Source organism: Vanacampus margaritifer, chromosome 2 (genome assembly GCF_051991255.1).
Source record: "Vanacampus margaritifer isolate UIUO_Vmar chromosome 2, RoL_Vmar_1.0, whole genome shotgun sequence".
Lineage (NCBI taxonomy): Eukaryota > Metazoa > Chordata > Actinopteri > Syngnathiformes > Syngnathidae > Vanacampus > Vanacampus margaritifer.
Window position 1 is genome coordinate 28,961,196 of NC_135433.1, and position 20,546 is coordinate 28,981,741.

At 39.1% G+C, this 20,546-nt stretch overlaps 1 long non-coding RNA gene across 1 annotated transcript; it reads right to left on the reverse strand.

Moving 5' to 3' along the window:
* Positions 1–9,588: 9,588 nt before the first annotated feature.
* On the reverse strand, positions 9,589–18,820 carry LOC144044828 (uncharacterized). Its single transcript, XR_013291372.1, has 3 exons — positions 18,772–18,820; positions 16,826–17,064; positions 9,589–10,142 (listed from the first exon to the last, which is right to left on the reverse strand). It is a non-coding gene; the product is annotated as an uncharacterized LOC144044828 (long non-coding RNA).
* Positions 18,821–20,546: the final 1,726 nt, after the last annotated feature.

The window sequence follows — 20,546 nt, forward strand, 5'->3', positions numbered from 1 at the left end:
AAAGCCTAATTATTTGAAATGCATATTCCTCAAGTTTATGTATTTAGTATTAATAAAGTATAATGTCTTTTTTAAAACGTTTTTGGGATGTCTGCATTTAGTTTCACCCCAAAATCATTTAAAAAAAAAAACATTTTAAAAAGGAAAAAAAAATGGACATAAGTGTTTTTCACATATCACACATATATATTTATTGTGTATTGGTAACCTGATTATTATGCAATTCCAACAATATACTTTATGTGTTTTAAATAAAAACTCTCATTATTATTAATTCAGAGTAATTATACTTTGTTAATACTAAATACATAAACCTGAGGATTATGCATTTCAAATAAATAGGCTTTATTAGATTAATGAAGATGTGTCATATAAGTTTTATTTGGTAGGTTTGTGTTAAAATTATCTTTAAAAAAAAAAGGAAAAAAAGGTAAATGGGAATTTGTCATGTAAAAAAAATTACATAAATCTTAAGTTAGCATTGAAATATTTCTGTGAGGGAATTTCTGGTTCATGTTAAGTGTGACTGTTTACATATTTGAAGACACCTGTGATGCTAATTAGGGGACACATATGTTGAGCATGCTCCTCTGGCCAAATATTTATATATTTTCTAGGTGTAGCACATTTTTTGTCCAGGCACGTGTGCTATGCAACTACTCGAAGTATGATTTAATGTTTTTTTTTTATTTTTACTTTTTTAAACAAAGAACATATATTAACGTCCTTCCATTGTACAGTGCTGCCCTCTACTGAAATATGCTGTTATAACAGTCTGCAAACGTTTGAACATGTACTGTAAATTGTGACATATATTCACGTTACACAGTATGCACAAATTGCAGAGGCGTGCAGACTCAAGTAGACATACAGGCCTATTCTAAAAAAAAAAAGAAAAGAAAAAAAGGGGTTGCATGGGTTTAAAAATGAGTTTACATTTTGGGTATGTAAACCCAAATGAAATGAAAAACAACAACAACAACTATTACAACAACAACAACAACACTTTATTCGATTTAAGTATATAAATGAACCAAATATTTTCCTAATTATACCTCTCATTGTCTAGGTGTGGTAGTGCAATTGTAACACAAGATGGCAATAATAAGCTACCTGACACTTAAAATGAGTGGAAAGAAGTAGGCACGTGAAAAATCTTGTAGTAGGATACCTGAAACACAAGATGGCAGTAAAAACTCACGCGTAGAACAGCAATCCATTAGAAAGGTATCAGTCACTTCCCAAAAATTGTATCAATTTTTAATCTGTAAATGGGAAATTGGAGGGACCAATCAGTGATGTAATCTTAAAGTAACAAATGAGGGAGGGGCTACAAGGAAAAGTATGTAGTCTAGTCTGGTCTCCACATCCTGTCTGAGGTTTCAACTTAATAAATTGTCCTTAAATGGCAAATTGTCAGCGCAGCGAAGCGCTTGTTCCTGCGGGGTGCACTTGGTTATTGAACAAGGTGTGCGGTGCAGCTGCACCTGCTCCTTGAGATATAACGACTATTCATGCTCCTTATTTAAGGTGCATTGACCCCTGTTGGGCTACATCAATATTGGCGTTCAATGCGTTTTGATCATGTGGTTTGGCTGGTATGCAATAGCCTACGTAGTTAAAATATTGTGCAAAATCACTACAGCACATTATTCTGCTTAAAAGGAAAACCTTAGAATAATAGCAATGTATCGATCAATTATTGTTGAACATGTTCAGACTGAGCCAAATAATTATTTAAACTGTAGAAAGTTAACGGTTGGAAACTTTAAATGTCACAAACGGAAATCGATCGAGGCAGCACGGATCAGTCAGGAATGTTCTCGCTGTGCTTGGGTTTGTTTTCTCCATTAAACAAAACAAAATAGGTCTCGTGTAAAAAAAAAAGAAAGAAAAAAGACTTACTTATCACAATTAACATTTTAAGAAAAATTTCACAAAGTTTCACAAATGATCAATTTGTGCCCTTTCTGTGACATGCCACGTCCCTTTTGGATGTCCACACTTGTGGTGCTCAAAACCTGGCACTGTGCATATAAAATATTTGCCAAAGAACACCAGAATATTGGCAGAATTTTTAATCTCTTCACAGATGTGACAAATTCTGGAGAACTTTGATGGTGGCTGCAATCACACCAAGATATGCTTTGAACAAGATTGTATTGCTTGACCCAAGTAATGACTTGCCTCAACTTGTTTGAAATGTATGGCGCTTATTTGTTTGCCGCTGGGGACTTGCTTGAAACTCGAAGGTTATGATTTGAGACTTGTGACTTGCACATGTGATATAGCTACTGTGGAAAAGAAACAGTGTAATGCTAATAATAATAATAATAACGTGTTAGCAATTTAATCAAAATTTTGTAGAAAAGATTGGCTTAGGTGATGGGAAGGTTGATAATGGTGATATTTCTGTGAACACAAATTAGAACTGATACATGAGACTGAACATTGGATTTGAAATTACATACACCCGCCCCCTCTTATTAAAAAGGTTGAGAAACTCAAGAGGCACGCAGTAATAGTTTTTGTCAGATTCATTCTCGAGTGTCCTATTACAGCCCAGCTGGAAGAGAGGAGACATTTTCTCAAACGAGTTTTGATTGTCTTTCACCCAAGAATCACCGGGAGAATAATCAGATCAGTTAGCTAGGATTGGATTTGCAGATGCGACGTAAAAACAAAGCCACTCGACTTGTCTGTTAGACAAAAACGGGCTATCAAAAACATAGCTATTTCTAATCTGGTCACTTTTACTTTACTTGGACTGTACTCCCTATAAATCAGCAGCACCTTTTAATATTGCACTCCAGTTCATCACACCTGCTTACGTAAAAACAAAAACATATATCTCTAATCATTCCTAACCAATTATGTGAAAATGAAGCTCATTTTATGTCACTTAAGTAGCTGTGTGAGGCCTCTCCCGCAAATAACCTTTTGTTAGGATGGAAATGTTCACATTCACTAAACTCCCCTAAAATAACTAATTATGTGGTTCAAAAATTATGCCAGCACTTAAACGAAAAGAAAGCATCCCCAAAAGGATAAAAACCATTACCATACAGTTATGGGTTCAATTACTGTAAGCACCAGTCCCAATTTCCATATTTCGTTTTGGAGCTGGACTGAAATTGGTCCTTCTTTCAAATACTGAGAATGGAGTCTGTGCAGACGTCATGGCAGCCAACCAATTGACAGATATATTGAATCTTAATCTTAATGTGTTGTGGTGGGGGCGAAATAATAATAATAATAATGCAATATCCAGAGTGCCCGAAGGTAATTGACGCAATGTAGAATTATTGCATTGAGTTCATGTGATAGGTCCAACAGGCAGGCGAGGTTCCTTGCGTGGTTGTCATCGGAGACACAACAGTAGGAAACTTCTCAAGGTGATTCAGAGAAATGTTTTGATTAATAGTGCCAATTTTCTAGTCATGGGAAGCTGATCCAATGGTAATGGCTTGGCTGCTCAATGTAAGGTAGGACTACACTAGGTGCCGAAGTAGTGATAATTTTGAATATACAGTAGCCTATGTATTTTTATTTCTTTAAATATGACTGTCGATGTATCACTGAGGTGAAGAAATGGCTAATACAAAAGTAGCAATTGCCATTTCTATTGGTGGTGAAGCTGCGATGAAGAGCATCCTCACTCAGTTTGACACAGCTTTTTTTTAAGTCATTGGAAACCCTTAAAGTAATACTTTACTAATTTTCCAATTTAATATTTTGTCTATCATGAATTTGATAACATCATTATTTCTCATGTGCAATTAACCCCTTTAAAACCACAATGTGCCACTTGCTGTAGACTTAAAATGACATCACATGTGTTGAGGGCTCAAGTAACAACCCATCACGGCTCACCTTGTAAACATTAGGTATGAAGAAGAAAATATAAATGCAAAATAAGGGATACTTTGTGGTATTTTTAGGGTTGAAACTATTAATGTAAGTGATTATACCATGTTAGCGTGGGTCTTCTACTATTCACAATTATTTGATATGGGTCTTGGCCCCTAATCTGTATTTCCCATTTGAGTCAGAATTGGTGTACTGATACTCACATCTTCCAGGGGAGATCATTTAAAATGAAAGACAAGCAAGGGACAACAAGTCTATAATTAAATAAATAAATAAATAAAAGCCCATAATCTTCACAGTGTGACTCAAGTCAATCACATTTCAGGGACATTATAATAGAATCAGTGAAATCAGTTTTACCAGCTGTTGCTAATTGGATAAACAACAGGTGTAAAGTAAACTAAATTAGATCGAATTAGAAGCTAGATAGTCCTTATTAGGTAATGTTTTTGTAGGGAGTTGCCACAATGACTAAGGCATGGCATAGCAACAACGCATCAGCACGACTAGCTGCTCTCTGCTTCTTTCTGGAAGGAAGAACAGAAGGTGAACAGCGAGAGCAAGCCGTGAGGGTGGCATGAGGACATGACGTCAAAGAATTGTCTGAATTTCCATATTTTTTAAAATTATGTAAAAAAAAAAATAAAAAAAAATACTGTGGGGCATTTAGTGCAGTACCTAAGCATGGGTCTTTATCAGATGTTGAGAATTTTATGCCTACTGGAAAAATGACACACAGTGTTCTATGATGTCAGATTACATGTCACGCTACCGTTTTCAGACCTTGCTGATATCACTCAATTTAGTTGACAACACTGGCTTGTCCAACAGGAATGGATAAGTGTTGGAAGATCCGTCCATGTCTTTCCATGTTTCAGCGATGTCACCCTGGAGGAGCACAACTCACTTCAACTCAATCAAATCAAAACATTGAAGTGTTTACAGGCAATTTATTTTCTTCAGTATAACTATTGCTGATGCTTCTTTTTAGCGACAAATCTACTTTGAAAGAATACTCTGTGGCAATCGACTGGGTAATTTGGGGCCAAGAGAGGCAGATAGATGATCTGTTGATACCAGGGCGGAAAAAGATGAAAACATGGTTATTGACAAGTGATATGACAAGAAATGTGAACTGAGCCACAAGACAAACTTTGTTGTGGAGCAATTCAATCAAAACAAACCATCAACTTGGGCGTTATCAATGCGTGCTTGATGCTACAAACTGCCCTGAGTCCAAAGACAAAGCTTTCAGGCAGAGGTTACCATAACATAATCCTCATTATTCTGCATTCACAAAAGAGTCAGCCGTCACTGAACGCCACATTAGCACCAACAACACCCAAGAGAGTTTGAGTTGGCGTCCCAGATGACGTGGGGTCTAATGTGGTTGCACGTTAAATGTGACAAACGTGGCCATAGCAAATTCTGCAAAATCAATGCAACCACCACCCTTAGTGAGAAATGTGACACCACCGAGTGTGTGTGTTTGTGCATGTGTGCAAACCTGCCTGTGGGTGATAATGGCTTCTGGTGTCACAGCATAACAAGTCAACAATCTTTTTTTTTTTTTATTAAACCCTGACTATAATAAGTAATTAACTTCATGCAGAGAACATGTTTGCTCTGTCAATGTCATGAGTTATATTAGCATATCGCACGTCAGAAATGGACCTGTGATATAGCAAGGAGGCAAGGTAATGAGATGTGTATTGGTTGCCTTACTTTTGATGCCTTTACAGCAATTTTTGACATAAATCAATGTTTTGAAGGCATAAAATGAACGCAATTCATGTTTGTGTCTATATGTCTCTAAATGGATGTTCACTGATTATATTCTATAGACTCTTTATTGCTGAAGAAAAGACATTTTCTTATTTCTTTATTTAGGAGTGTTTGTCATTTATCTTTATACTAAATGTTTATTTACGCAAAGTACTCCTAAAAAATATATATATATATACCATAATCACTGAGTTTTGTACTGCGTCTGTCTTTGCTCCAAAGACAAACATAATGGTGGAACATTCATTATACAGTTTGTAATCACCACTTTGTGTATAATTGTGGGGCCTAATTTGGGACATTTCATAAGTAAATGACTGCGGGCCATTTAAGTAGAGGGCTGCTTCCTTGGAAAATAAAAAAGAACATTTGCCCCTTATGCCCATCTCTCTGTGACGTAACACGGTAAGTGGTATAGAAAACGCAACCTTAATGACTGCACCCAGTTGACAGGTGGACTGGACAGAGTGACGCTAAACAAGACAAGCGGTATAACATGCATGCACCACCACAAAAGTTTTGTTTTGATTGAATTTCAGGTTTAAAGGAACATTCAGTGAGCCCTAGTGCCATCTAGTGGTGAACTAATAATTCATTCATTTTCTGTTTATGTCAATAGTATGCAAAAAAAATTGTTGTATCGCATAAACGTATATATATATATATTTTATAATCGTAGGTCTAGTAATCACTAATTATATTACATGGCTGCACTTTCACCTTACTAGAGCTGCCATGTTTCACCGCCATCTTCTTGCTACGGATGCCCAAGGGACAACTTCGTACATAGTTAGCCCGGGTGGTATGGCATCGAGTGTCGGAACCAATGGGTCGACCGCAGCTTACTTTCCACAACTGGGGCCTGCAGGTGGTCATCACTAACTCTCGTGATTTGGTCCCGTCGCTTGTCACTTGTTTTTTTTTTTTTACTAGCTCCTCCCGCTAGCCGCTCTTGTTAGCTACTCTAGCCTATGGCCCAGACTAACTCCCGCTGTCTGCTCCGGCTAATTTTGGCTCGCTCGGTTTCGGCGTCGCTCGCCGGGCTTCTTAATGGCTGCTAAGTTGCTGTCGCCTGCCGAGATGCTCGTTTATTCACGCAAAATAAGAATTGGTGGTAGGCTTGGGAAATGTGGTCTCTCTCAGCCACCGTAGTGTGCGTGCTTCTGCCTGCTTCAAATGATATTCTTTGACCACTAGATGGTGCTAGGAATCACTGAATCTCCCTTTAAGACAGATTATTCGTAACTTTGAGTGTATCTCACAAGAATTGTCAGTGTGGAGAGACTACAGTATGTAACACTATGTGTGTGCTTCAGGCCTATGCTCACAATTACCATCACCATCTGTGAGTCAGAGGGTGGCGCATAGCCTATACGCACCATGCCTTGTCCCTGCCTTCGGCTATAAAACAATATACAGTAGTTATGTCATTTTCACAAACTCATATTTTAAAGACTTTTTCAATGTCAAGGACTATCCATGGATTTATCAAGTGAGGCCAAATATTCACTCTCTTTTAAAACAATTTCACACCTGCTACTAAAACATATCCAAGTAACAGTTTGATTATTTTATGAATGGATAGTATTGTAAGTTTGTGAAAGAATATAAAGTGATGAAGAATGTGCTCAGAAACATGTTTAGATTTATGTGGTAAAATGGTAAAAAGCTGCCTGACATTTAAGTCACAGATTATATCCAGGTCACGGCACCAATTGAAAGGTTTTGAGGGAACTTCTGCCCGGTCCTTTTATCTTTAAAGGCCTTTATACACCAATCCGACGTCGGCCAAATGTGACTGACCCCTACCCCCTGGGGCGTCGGCCCAGACGTCGGCACGTTGCGTAGAAAAATGACGTAAATACACACCGCACCGACCCGACTATTACGTACCTTCATACCATCGGCGGCGGTAGTCATTATTCCTAAAGGCAACTGGAAACCTCTTTACGGGGGCGGGATATAAAAACGTAAACATTGCCTACCGGTGGTTACTTTTTCTCTCACAATGTCCTACCACGTGAATGAAACCCTCCGACTTTTTGCACAGTATCATATATAAAAGTAAATCCTACCTGCTATATCCAGTCGTGTCCCCATTTCATGCCATAGTTTGGCTGTCACACCTTTGTCGGCATACTCTTTAACAGTAATATCATACAAGACGGTACGTTTTGTGGTATGGACCGATTTGGGCCGGACAGGAGCGCCACTGCATGACGGAGACCGAGACTGTCGCCGGTGAGTCCACCGCTATGATTGAATTACTACCGCCTGGCTGTGTTTACTTGGACGCTCAGAGGACGTCAGGCCAAGGTGGAGGAACGGCGACTATTTTTAAAAACTAATTTAAATGTAAACAATGTCAATAGCTTTGAAACCACCTTCTTTGAAATCAGCCAAACTGTCACTGTGCTGTGCTGTGTCATTTACCTCCAAAATACAATAAGGACTTTTTAAACAACTTTGCCAATCTTCTTGCTGAAATCATGCTGAAATATGATCATATCCTCTATATGGGGGACTTTAATATTCACGTGTGCTGTCCTAAAAAAACATAAAGTTGAGTTGAGTACTGTTCATCCGTGTTCGTCCCATCCTCTGATTCGTCAACTAACAGCCAATCACAGTGATCAAATGCCCCGACGCCGATTCAACATGATGTAGGTTAACTCGAATCGACTTCACAACAGTAATTTATACACTGATCAGACGGCGCATGCTGTCGGCCCAACGCTGTCGGCCCAACGCTGTCCGACTCCCGACGTCGAATTAGTGTATCTAGGCTTTAATGCTCGCAAAGCCAGGGTTGGTCAACCCAACTGTTTCAGGGGTTTTACTTAATGGACCTGGATTCCCATAACCCTGCCCAATACTAATAATAACAACCAGAAGACTGCATTTAGTACACAGCTGTGGAGCCTTTTGTTGACTGCGGAAGAAGGTCTGACTGCTCAAAAATGGTTCCTAACTAAATGCCGCCTTGCCCAAATTTGACCACTGCAGTTACATTGAAATGGATCAAGAGGTGCTTCCGGCACTTTTTCCCAAATTCAGTGACTATAAAAGCCAACCTTCAAGCTTAAAGTGTACAAATTGAAGCACTTTGTTTACCAGCTATGAGGATAGGATTCGTGTACCCCAGCCTCTCTTCTAACTGCTGCAGTTACAGTATGTTTGTTTGAGCTAAACAGCAGTGGTTATGACAGCACTCATATGCAGAATGGTGGTAGCTGCTTGTCCTCGGGTCAAGTACAGGAGAGCTTCTATTTTCATACCACTCACTTGTCTAAAACAACCTAGTTGCACTCACCCTGCCTTTCAGTGGTTGGTTTTCACAACATAGAGATCACAAAAACATTCACAATCACTATGCAAACCGAGGCTTTCCAATGATAATATGAAAACCAATGTAATAATCCAGAAATAATGTTGATAAACACGCCCATCCAAAATATGGGAATATTAAGGCGACTTACTTTATTTTTGCTTTTGATTGAAAACATTAAAGGATCTTTGTGCAGATTGTCACTTCTTTACTCGCGACTGCCACCTCTGGCATAAAGCGTAACTGCAGCATCTGTGTCAGGCTCGTTCATGGTGCGTGTGCAAGTATGTGCACCATCTTAAAGCGACAGCCACAGTTGACAAACAAAGACATGACTTCAAATGAGGTAAGAAAAACTCCACCCCGCCCCTCCTCAATGAAAATGTGGAGTGTCAGGGTCCACACACTCTATTATAAAAAGAGAAGATAAAAGCAGTCGGAGTAAAACAGTCAGGGCACTTCATACTCATCTGGGCATTGGCGGAGCATGCATGATGTAGAAAAAGCTTTAATATGGTACCTTTTTTAAACGGCACAATGCATCTTTAAGGTTTGACATCAAACTATAAATAGGTGACAAAAGATCAAGAAAATACGTCTGACTTCCATATATTTACTTCTGGATTTGAGACCGGAATTAGTTCTCTTGAGTGGCTGACCTACCACAACAAGTTTTGCTGTGATCCAAAATTTGAATCATAGGTGAACAGTGTGGCAAAGTTACAGATCAAATTCGATTTTAATCTCACCAAAAAAAAATTAAACGCCTTGTGTCAGAAAAGTTCCAGGACTTGTGTCACAAAGCATACATTTCAAATACAAACCACAAACTACTGGTTTTCAGCTTTTGAAGTAACCCTCCAGGAGTCCGATGCACTTTCTCCCTCTTCATGCACCACTGGAAGAATTATTTTAAGGATCCACTGCAGCTTTTGTCGCCATGGCAGTTTGGATCTCGTCAAAGTCTTCGAAATGGGTCCCCTTGCTCACCTGATGGTGTTTTGGAAAATCACACAGAGCCAGGTCAAGTGTGTAGGAAGGGTTCTCCAGCACGGTGATGTTCTTCTTGGTCAGGAACTGTCAGATGCTCAGGGGATTGTGCGCAGGCACAAGTTTTCCAACTCTTGCCTGTGCAGATGCTCATCTGGACCACACAGAACTGAAAAAAAAAAGTCATGGTTTGTATTTTGCGTTTGATATACATCTTTTGCAACTCTGGTTGTGAAACTTTTCTAACACACATCTGCATACATGTATGCACAAGCATGGATGCAAACACACACAAACAGACACACAATTTTCCCTTCTCTTCTGATTCGATTCTGCTAAGTAGTCTCCTCCCTTCCTGTCGTGATTTTCTCCCCAGATTTTCCTCGAAACAATTACATTGAAACTTTAACAATTAACCCTCCTTTGCCTTTGTATTTTTCACTGTTAATTGATAAATGCTAAATCCATTCATTAATATATTTTTGACAGTTTTTATTTGCAACAGTCCTATCAAAACTTGAAAGCAACTCAAACAATTATGTCACATCAGAGTGGCAAAAAAACACAGACAAAGAGAAAAGATAACTGACAGCTTTTTATTAATTTATGGTTTAATTCACATTGGTATATTTCTTCTATTCTATTTCTTCTGCTTAGTCATGCTATCAATACAATAGTGTAGTCTGCGTGGACTGATGTTCTGATGTAAACTGTAGCTAAAGTTTTGATGACAATTACTCTAAGTTGAAAGTTACAACTACATGTGTATAGAAGATCAATTGCAAGTGCCTGGACAAGATTCACATTTTCTCTTTTTCTGTTCGTACTGTAATTTGTTGACGGACCATCTCATTATGATTGAGACAACACTGCATAACACAAAAATGGACATTTGAACATGGTACAGTTTCTTTAGGAAAAATTATATCGTATAGGCAGTAGTGTAGGAATCACTTTTCTTTCTGTACAGATGTGACACTGCGATTTGAACATTGAAGTAGTTTTGACACTCTCCATTCTGATCTGAGAAATGTACCTAAGCAACTGAGAAATAGTGCAGACCAATGGTCTTTAGGTTTCTAATTTTTGTTGTGACCCAGATTAGATCTAGAGTAAAAAAATTACGCAGGACTGATCTGTAAGAGCCAACTCACATGCAAAGAAAAGTTTGTCCTCAAGATCCTTAAAAAAAAAAAGAAGGAAATAATATGTTTTGCACACCAATGTCTTTGAATAGATTGACTCCACAAATTATCATTTAAATTGTGCTTTGTTAAAAAGCATATATACAACATAGTACACAGTTTTCCTTTATTCACTGCTTTGTGAACAAGTCTGAGGAGAACAGATAAAAACAAATTGCAATTAAGGTTGTGAAAATTACCCTCTCACATACTCAGTGGCACGACGGCGAGTAGATTTTCTACTTGTGTCATGTTCAATAATTACAAGACTCTGAATTTAGCATCCAGGGACTTGAGTTAAGCATGCACTATTATATTACATTATAGTGACAGTTGAATCACTTAATTTGAATGTGTGCTAGTTCAACCATTTTCTTCTAGTTTTTTTTTTTAAATCAAAGTCTAAAAAAAACGACCAAAACATGAGTTTGAAACCTGTCATGCATGCTAAATCAAATTTACAGCAAAGCCAAATTTACTGTTATTAATCAATAATCTCCAACTGTCTGCAAATGGAGACACGTTTATTTATTTATTTATTTATTTATTTATTTATTTATTTATTTTTGCCAATCCATATTATTTTCTCCCTGCAAAAACACTCAAGTTGATAAGGCAATGACAATCACCGCTCGGTAAAGAAAAACAAAACAAAAATAAGCAAATCCCAGAAGAGAAAAAAAATCATTTGGACTCAGTAGGTGCGTGTGTTTGAGTGGGTGTGGGTGTGTTGAACAATTTAAGTGCTTTCAATGGAATAGCCTCATTATTCTGGAGGACCAGTCCTTTAAAAGGAGACATTTCTCACAATGCATCAGCCTCAGCTGCTGGTTTGAGGGTACAATTCTGTAGTTGTTTTTTCCTTTCATGCGGTGGCCGTTACAAAATTTGAAAGGCATCTTTGAAAGAATTATGTCAAGCATCAACACTTTCAAGTATTTAAATTATGAATGTGGTATGCAGATGGACAAAACCCATACCAGATGTATATTTTCCCCCAAAAAGAATCAAACTGATAACTTTAGACTCCCCTTGGAAGGTATTGGAATAGTGAAGCCAATTCTGAAAAAAATCAACTTTTATTTCCAAATATTTACATCTGGATCAAGTACACATCCTAGAAGATAAATAATTAGTTTGAACCCACACATTTTACATTTTTGAGTAAAATAATTGGAACATGACTGACAATTGTATCAAATATGTTTATGACTTAATTGTAGTCTAATTCCGTTCGATGGTCATTGCTCAATTTCAAGTCCTATTTACTCAATCTTTTTTTTTTACAAAATATTTTGCACTAAGTCAAACGTTAAATACCGGTATGCAGAAGGACGAGCAAGTTTCTCGACCCATTCGAATTTAACAATGACTGCATAACTCAGCGACGTCAGCGGCCATACAAATTTGCTATGAAATGTCATGTAGGCACCAGTTTTGTGAGCTCTGTACAAATTGTCTATTTCAATTGATTCTGTAGCTTTCTGGTAGCTAAACTTGTTTATTGTGTTGTTGCAGGTGTATGTTGCATGCTGTTTTTCAATGCCTTTTTATAGGGCATCCCTTTGAAAATTGGCTTTTGCAAAGTATGCCCTCAGGGATGTGTAATACGCGTAATCTTCTGAACTTCTTTAATCTTACATAAACTGCAACACTACTACTTCCTTTCCGTTGTGTTTTGTATGTTTATGTGTTGATAGTTGTGAATTACAATTTTCTGGCAGGTATGGCCGGGACAAATTACTTTATGCCTCAAGTGAGTGAGTCAAGAAAGAAAGGATAAAAATACTTGAAGTTTTCCAATTGGGTTTTCCGAATTGTGGCCATCAACCATAATAATGCAATCATACAAACACAACTGACAGCATAGTGAATACATCTTTGATCGTGGAAATGCTTTGAGCTATTGTGCCCCTATTGTGAGGTTTGGACAAAATTGCTTTTTGCTTTCTAAATCAAAACTTCTAAATATCTTTTGCAGAGCCCAACAACAGCTGACCTTTTCGTCGCTATTGTTTGTATTGTCATAGATTTGATAAAATGCACTGTTCTTGTACCTGATTCCTCTAAGATGTTCAATTCTGTCCTGCATCCTCACCTTCAAGGAGATATGTCAGAGTAAAAGAGGCACAAAAACAATTTTACACCACTTAAGCTGTGGGGACAGGACAGTGCCTTGCTCAAGAGACTCTCGGCTGTACCCAGCAAGCAGAATAGAATCTCAACTACACTCTTTTTTCACATTTACCGTATGTCCGCAGCAGGACTAAAAAACGACTCCCCTGCCTTTTGGGTTTTGTCACGTGACATTCGCAATACGAACCTGAGGGCACTCTGACATCAATTTCAGTCGACATCAGAGTGCGGAACAGGACAAAATGGCAGCGCCATGACATTGATGAAAATGGTTGGATTAATCTGCTTAATTCTTACTCCATTAACACAAAAATAATCATATTACGCCATTTCGACGTGTGGGGGGCACATAGAATATATTATTGCAAAGAAAGTTTTTGCCTTGAGTTCCCATTACTGGTAGAGAGTAAAGTGTCTTGGTAAAATTCAATAAGACTGTCTTGACTTAATAAAATTAGGTAAAAGCAGTGACGTGCAGCTCTAGGTTTGAGTAGGCAGGCAGTCGCAAATTGAGACGCACACACCAATTACAAATTTGTGTGTCGGCAGGCGAGTGTACAACGTATCCTAAGGTGACCATATTTTCATTTCCAAAAAAAGAGGACACTCAGCTTGACCTCGAGATACTTGATACTCAGGTACAAGATGCAATACATTCAAACTATTTTAACATATGCCTCCAATGTGTGGGTAGAAAATAAAACAAAACAACATTACTCTCTTTTGAAGTCTTAAATTTTTTGCTCCGCAATATTTATTTATTTATTTTTTACTTCGAGCGGGGTTCGTATCCCATCGCCTCCGCTGCGGAAGCTCAACACTTGCCATTCAGCTAAAGTTCTGGGCCACCGTCAGCCAGTGTGCGGTCTGCCAGCCACAGTAAACGTTGCAGTGCACTCCGTCTCCCATTTGCCGCACAACGAAAAACGGACAATTTCAAACACGCCCGGACGCCCGGAAAGAATGTAACAAAGTGAATATCTCCCTGTAAAACAGGCTAATTCCTCACAAAATCAAGCTAGCAATAGCAATTCCAAACACCATGTAAAGTGAAACAGCCAGTTAATGGAAGCTGAAGGAATTAAGGAATTTTGTCCTCTTTGCGTGTTCCAAAAATGAAGATAGATTTAATGTAAGAAAAACACACCTTTTTCAAAAATGATTTAATAAAAAACAGAGAATCTCTGGACAAATAACAACCTCTATCATCACTTAAACATCGTGGGATTCAGAGCGTCAAATGTACTCCTCTACGTGTACAATAGCTTCTTATAGTTAAAAAGACCTCCTCCTTTTCATTTATAGACTAAACATACTCTCTGGTACTTTTCCGTGAGCAGTGGCGTAAACAAGGTCAGATTTGGGTGTGTGTTCGGGACTGAATATGTTATATAGTTGAAGGTTCTATTTTTCCCCATAACAAAATCTCACAAACAAGTTGAACCAAATTTACGGTGGCCGTGACTGATGAAGAAAGTAAAGAGTGTGTGTGTGTTATTTCAAAGCAAATTTTGTTTTCAAGACCGAAATGTGCGTGTACAAAATAAAACAAGGAATTTTGGACCAATCAGTGTGTACCAGCCTAAGGTCAGACCATACCGAGATCAACACCATCTGCTCTGCTAAGGACACAAAACATCTCGACAAGGTTAATATAAAGAATTGGAATGTTAATAATGTGTAACAATGGCTAATAGAATAAAATGAAGTATTAAAAATGTTATAATATCTAACAAAGCACATCCACAAAGCCAACCTTTCCTTTTGCACCATTCTTTGTGAAAAGTACGACTAATTCTTTGTCCCTTAATTTGCTGAAGATCCGGTAGCTAAGGCGTTGCTCTCCCATCCTTTAAAAGATGGCGTTTTCCCTCAAAAGAAAGGCGTGAAAATAGTTTTATATTCTCCAGAGCGGCGTCATCCTATCGTTTTCATGAATGTACGTTCGCATAGGAATAATACAGAGATGTAAAAAGGCTGCGTAGCGATCTGCCTATTTGCGTAAAGGACTTTTCTACTGGGAAACTGACATTGCATGCGCAAACACACATCGCTACGCGGACAGGGCTGGGAAAAGCACAGTAGCGGTGTGCCTTCAGGAAGATCATTTTTGCAGCATTTTTGCCTGCAGGCCAGACGAAGTAATCAGTCATTTTAAATTGAGGTATGAGCATCATTTCAGCCTGAGGGTAGGCAGTGCTTACCTTGCCTATCCTGACCACACGTGACTGGGTAATCGAACCTGTGTGAGAAAATGGGAGCCATCGCCTTAAAAGTTAAATTACAGATACTGGCAGATACAATGTATCCGACCCGTGCACTGTTTGATGTAGCGTATCATCACACATATCCCAGCTAGTTTTTTACATCTAATTACCTATAATTTTGAAATCACATCAACATAATTTAGATTATGTTAGACACCAGCATAAGAGAAAATTATCCTCTACTTTGCAAAGAGTAATTTTCTTCCCGCCATTATGACCAACACCAATTATGCTGCTTCAGGTTATTTATACCGATCAATCATTCCCAATGCATGTTCACCGCATTGTTCAGTGCCCCCTCACCCAGTTTAATGATATGATCAAACCAATAGAGAAGGAAAGCTAAGTGGCTGTTGTTTACGCTTTTTATAATGGCAAGTTAGATGACAGGAACACAAAGGGTGAGAAGAGGAACAACAAAATCAATGCGCTGTAACCTCACACCTTCCATCTTTGACCAGGTAAAACCAGGGAGTGATTTTGAATTTTGCTCATGTGGAAAGAATAGTAGGTTGGAAATATCAGCTATAAACAGAAGTGCAAGGTGCTGTCTTCCCCACCTGTAAAGTGCTTTTACATAAATAGAAGTCCAAAAGGAAGAAATAAAGAGCACTTAATTTGGATCGAGTTCCAGCATTGTATGTCTTTTTGCCCAGAGGCTGTGCGAGTCGTGACTGTCGCTGGCGTCACACTGACACAGGTGCATGAGTAATACAAGACAGAACAGCAATGCCAGTACGACCCGTCACCAGAGCTCAGGCTTAAGGGGGGCACATGAAATGCATGGGTGGGCCCAATTATTAGGAATACCCTACAGACAGCATTAACTTGCCCCAAATATTTGGATAAATTCACATAGCACTGCCGTGCATCTATCCATTGAATGGCACCCGCTGACAGTATTTTCATAGACAGCATCTACAGTACATACACATACAGTAGACGGCAACTCCATCGTGAGTACATTGACGCCACAGCCATATTGGATGAGGCAAAGTGAAGCTATTTGTAAAGATGCCTCATTCAGTTTCTCCTTAGAGATGTATCATCAAGCCACAACTCATTGGATTAATAAGGAACCGTTACCTTTGATTATATTATCCCATTCTGACTCAATCTTACTAATTATTTGCCGACATTTAATGGCGAATACAACTGCCACATCCAATATGGCGGATGCGCTGACATATCACTTGGAACGTGACACCTGTTTGAACGGTGTCTGCAGCAGAATTAAAAAGAAAAAAGTAAAGCAAAATCCAAACCTCACTTTAGACGCCCAAACGATATGTGGCTCCCGTGGTTTCTTTTTCCAAGTGGCTCTTTATTTGCCGACACGAACGTAGTTTCTAGTATGTCCCTCCTCACTTGTCTTGTGTGCCAGCGTCCTCGGAAACTTGCAGCTTCACTTGTACAAAATGTACATGACTCTTGCGCGCCAACATTGATGTATTCGTCACGTATAAGCCAAGAATGTTCCTCTCTACTCGACATGAAGATCTGTCTTGAAACACGAGACAAAAGTAAGTTAAGTTAAGTTAAGGTCTTGGGTCCACTAATTGACCCAAGTCTGCAGATCTCACAGTCCTACTGGGTTCATATTAAATCAGCATTTCTTGAATGTATTCAGAACCCAAAGCATTCAGTTCTTTATAGACCCATAGCAGAATTTTGAAATCTATCCTACAGCTGACAGGGAGCCACTGTAAAACCTATAGGACTCGAGTGATATGTTCTGATCTCTTTGTTTTGGTCAGAACTCGAGTTGCAGCATTCTGAATGAGCAGCAACTGCCGATGTTCTTTTGAGAGAGTCCAGTCAGAAGACAGTTACAATAATTGAGTCAGCTGGAGATAAAATTATGGATAAGCTTCTCTTGGTTTGCTTGGAGCATGCAGTCCTTCAGTCTGGATTTGTGATTGATTGATTTGATATGATTGCTCAAAGTCAGGTCTGAGTCTATCAGAACCCCAAGATTTTAAACTCAAGGTGTTTTGTTGTCTTGTATTTATTTCCGAAAATAATTACCTCAGTTTTTTAGTTTATCTGAAGAAGATTTTGGTTGTTAATTTGCTCTAGACAGTGACATTACGTTGATTAAACTGTTGTCATTCAGGGACATTGATAAATACAGTTGTGTCATCTGCATAAGTATGACAGCCAACATTGGCGTTCTGATTAATAACATATCGGTGACATGTTTTTGTCAAATAACCTCATACATACATCACGTATTTATTGCCTTACTAAAATCAGCCCTGGCTTTCATTACCATGACAACCAGGGACTGATTCTGAGCTTTGAGGGTAGAGACACATCCGCTCGCTGCCTCTTGTCCTCTTGCTGAAAAATACATGCATGGCAGCAAGATGGATCTTGTACACGGGCGGGGCGGGATCTCATTATCTCATCATTCCACAGGTGAGATACAGATATGCAGATAATTCCTTAAGCATAGATAAGACAAATACTTGCTTAAGCATTGTCTAGAGTGTGGAAAGAAAACGAGTGAGGCATGGATTACAATGCATAATAACACATTGTTTCCGCAGAACACTTAAAACGTAACAATGTAAATTCTGAGAACATTCTCCCCTAGGACTAAGGGAGTGGACAATGGTTCATTGATTGACTGACACGCGAATATTGCAATCAGTGTTGCATTCAGATACATTGATGTGCTTATTTTTACAGCTTGTGGGACAGGACTTGATAATATCAAGGCCCGACATCCAGGAAACATAAGAACATTTTGTCATTCCTGTTTAGGAATGAGGAAAATTCAATAAAATTTAAAGATGACAAGTCAAGCTCAAGATGTGAGGAGAAAAAGAGCCAACTAGTGATTGTGGTTGCAAAATGACTGAATTTGGAGAACCTTGCATCATCGAGGAAAGCTGACTGATGTTTACGCCTACACCTCGAACAACGGATTAGACCAATCTTCTTTGAAATTCTGGGTGGTGGCAAAGTTCAATTAGTATGTGTGTGTGGCACATGCAGTAACACAACTCCAAGTCCATTAAGTGTGGGTTGCTTATTCAAAGCTAATACAGTGTTGTTCTTACAAAAGTGTTCTTGACTCAGGGAGATTCACCTATTTTAAAATGTATTTAAATAGAAAGTACAGCATGGTCCATTACATTCTACAGCTGATTTATATTTGAATCATACGTTTTGAGTCATTTCTGTCACAATGCTTTCTACCTACCTTCTAATGCTGTGGGGGAATTTTCCACTCTGCTCTTGGTCACTCCTCATTAATCTGCCACCCACACCTGCAGCTGCCAGCTGAGGCTCATTCCCCAACTATCTTAGGCCCCGTCCAGACGGAAACAAAACCGGCTTCGTTCCTCAAACAAATCTCGTACACACAGAAGCATTTCAAGACTCGCGTTTGTCCAAAAGAAGACGCTGAGGACGTTTAACGGCTGTAATGTATATGCCAAGTCTGGAGTGGCGCTGTAGCGCAGCCACAAGGAGTTAATGGAAAGCGTAGAAGAAGAATCAGCGAAGAAGACGGACACTTTAAAAAAATTAATACTTTATTGCAATCTACGGAACAAACATGGCTTTGCATGTATTAAAACAACATGAAAAAGACGAACACAGGAGAAGTGACAATGGCGGGTGATTCAAGTGCAACACCGCTTGTTGAACGTGGGAATAAAGAAGCAAAATATTTTGCTGCATAAGCAAGCTAAGGAGGCCGCGCAGAATGACTACGACACGGCTATCCACCATTGTTGTTGAGAGACTGACGGTTTGCGCGTAGTCACACGAGAATTGGCACATACGTCATCAGTATGCGACAATGCATCGTCATCGACGCTGCGACCATTACGTCATCGCTGGAGGAGTATCCTGCATATGGTGTCCAGACGGACGCGTATTGAAATCTTTTCACTCTGGAGCCCGCTTTCAAAAGTGATCGGTTTCAAGCTCCGAAACCGCGCCGTCATGTGGACGAACGGCTTAAACGGTAAGAAACTTGTAAGGATACATTGAAACTGGCTTTCGTGTGGACGGGGCCTTAAAGGCAGCTTTGGAATCCCGGGAAAAAGTACCACTGATTGTCACACCCACCTAAGTAGGGCAAAAATTGTTCTCCTTATTTGACCCATCCCCTGAGGGAACAGTGCGCAGCAGCAGGGGCTGCACTCGGGAAACCTCCCAATTTCAACCCATAATGCTGAGTGTCAAGCAGGGATGCAAATGGGTCCCATTTTTATAGTCTTAGGTATGCAACGGCCAGGGATTGAACCCACAACCTCCCAGTTTCAGGGCAGACACCCTACCACTAGCCACTGAGCTGGTCACACCTAGTGATCTATCTAGACACACATTTCCATTTTTAAACTACATTATAGTAAATCACATAATAATAAATACATTTAGATTACAATAAATTGATGCAATATATTTCCAAGTGATCTATCTAGACGTACTTTCTATTGTAACCACTTTCATTGTTTGTTTTTTGGCTAATCAATAAAATTGGTATGCCCGTAACCACCCGGAATGGTCAATGTCTGACCAATCTATTGGCTAATCAAGCCGATATGAGCTTAACCTACTAGATTGGTAGTTTTTTTAACCAATCTATTTTTAGAGTGTGTCGGGTTCCAACCCGGTCTGTTCCTGAACTTCTCTCATCACCTCTGTATAACACCTCCCTTCTGTTTGCCTGTATTGTTCGATGATTGAATCTATATACCTGCTTTCTACCCGCATTGAATGTGTTGGCCAGCCTGGTTCACAGGGAGAACTCTGGGTCGTAGGACAGCGGGAAACCCCAGTTTAAGACCAGCTTATGAAACACAACTCCAAATCCAGTGAAGCTTGAATTCTTTGTTGTATATTGACAACCAGATGAATCCTAATCAAACTTGGAAGTTTTCCATCCAATTGGTCAATTAAAGCGTCATTTCTCAAAGCTTCATGTGCAACATTTGGTTCTGCAATGTAGGCTTATTGATGCACCTG